Source organism: Limulus polyphemus, unplaced genomic scaffold, assembly GCF_000517525.1.
Source record: "Limulus polyphemus unplaced genomic scaffold, Limulus_polyphemus-2.1.2 Scaffold3201, whole genome shotgun sequence".
In the NCBI taxonomy this organism is placed as follows: Eukaryota; Metazoa; Arthropoda; class Merostomata; order Xiphosura; family Limulidae; genus Limulus; species Limulus polyphemus.
This window is the reverse complement of record NW_013668811.1, coordinates 70,739-72,469: the sequence shown is the minus strand read 5'-3', so window position 1 is coordinate 72,469 and position 1,731 is coordinate 70,739. Positions and strand designations below refer to the sequence as shown.

The window sequence follows — 1,731 nt, the reverse complement described above, 5'->3', positions numbered from 1 at the left end:
ATGTAGTCAGCAGAATACCATTCAAGATCTAGCCAGTAGAATACCATTTAAGATGTAGTCAGCAGAATACCATTCAAGATCTAGCCAGTAGAATACCATTCAAGATCTAGCCAGTAGAATACCATTAAGATGTAGCCAGTAGAATACCATTCAAGATGTAGCCAGTAGAATACCATTTAAGATGTAGTCGGTAGAATACCATTCAAGATGTAGCCAGTAGAATACCATTCAAGATGTAGCCAGTAGAATACCATTTAAGATGTAGTCGGTAGAATACCATTCAAGATATAGCCAGTAACTTTAACTTCTGTATCCAAAGATTTAAATCTTTCCATAATGAAAGTACGTATTGTTTTAATCAGAACGAAGCTACTCTACGGATCAATAGTTCGAATCCTGTCACTCAACATGCTTGTCCTTTCAACCGCGTGAACAATGTAATGTGAAAGTCAATCCATTATTCAATTAGAATAGCCCAGGAATTGGCGGTGGGTGGCGTTGAGTTTACTAGCTGCTTTCCCTTTAGCCTATCACTTCTAAATTATGGACGGCTAATGCTGATGGCTCTCGAATAGCTACGTGCGAAATTCGAAAACTAACAAACAAACATACGTAGTTTCGACTTATACTCAATCTAAACGCGTTAATGCTCAGTTTTGTTCTGAATGAGAGAATTAGTCGTTTTATTTTAAATATTTTTGAACATTTGCTAGTTACTGATTTCAAGTTTGGTTGTTTTGAATTTCGCGCAAAGCTACACGAGGGCTATCTGTGCTAGCCGTCCCTAATTTAGCAATGAAAGACAAGAGGGAAGGCAGTTAGTCATCACCACCCACCGCCAACTCTTGGACTACTTTTTTACCAATGAATAGTGGGGTTGATCGTCACATTATAACGCCCCCCCCCCCCAGCTGAAAGGGCGAGCATGTTTGGTGGGACGGGGATTCGAACCCGCAGATTGCAGAGTTGAGAGCCCTAACCACCTGGCCATTTATTTTAAGTAAAATGGACTTCTTCAATCTGGAAATATACTGAATTTCCAAAGAAAAACAATGTATTCTTGGTTTTGAAAAATTGTATTACAAGGTGAACAATCACCTGGTCAAGATGAGTTTTTCTAAAGTGGTTTATCATAATAGTCGTTGTCTTACTGTATTCAATATACACTAACTCTATCTTACAGGGAACTGTTAATTCTATGTGTTTAGGTGTGGTTAAAATTCGGATGTTGTGTGTATAGAGTCATAAGCAGGAAAGTCTTGAAATCAATATTTTGTTGAAAGGTTAATCCAGTCTATTCATTGATAGTGGCCTAGCATGGCCAGGTGGTTAGGGCGCTCGACTCGCAATCTGAGGGTCGCGGGTTCGAATCCCCGTCACACCAAACATGCTCGCCATTTCAGCCGTGGAGGCGTTATAAAGTGACGGTCAATCCCATGATTCGTTGGTAAAAGAGTAGCCCAAGAGTTGGCGGTGGATGGTGATGACTAGCTTCCTTCTCTCTAGTCTTACACTGCCAAATTAGGGACGGTTAGCGCAGATAGCCCTTGTGTAGCTTTGCGCGAAATTCAAAACAAACCAAACCAATCTCTGATAGCTTTGATCGTCTAACTCCTACCGTAACAATTATTACTTCGAGCTTAGTAATAATGAAAACTAACAATTATTCTGATGAACACCTTTTTTTTTTAAAATACAAATTTTAATAAGATTAACCTTCGGAATACTAAC

At 39.3% G+C, this 1,731-nt stretch overlaps 1 long non-coding RNA gene across 1 annotated transcript in view; it reads right to left on the bottom strand.

Annotated features, from left to right (window-relative positions):
• LOC111088137 overlaps positions 1 to 1,525 on the bottom strand; it is a 13,588-nt gene extending 12,063 nt beyond the window's left edge. Inside the window, exon 1 of the long non-coding RNA XR_002612738.1 lies at positions 1,515 to 1,525. This is a non-coding gene — a long non-coding RNA (uncharacterized LOC111088137). The remainder of the gene's footprint in view (positions 1 to 1,514) is intronic.
• Between the last annotated feature and the right edge of the window lie 206 nt (positions 1,526 to 1,731).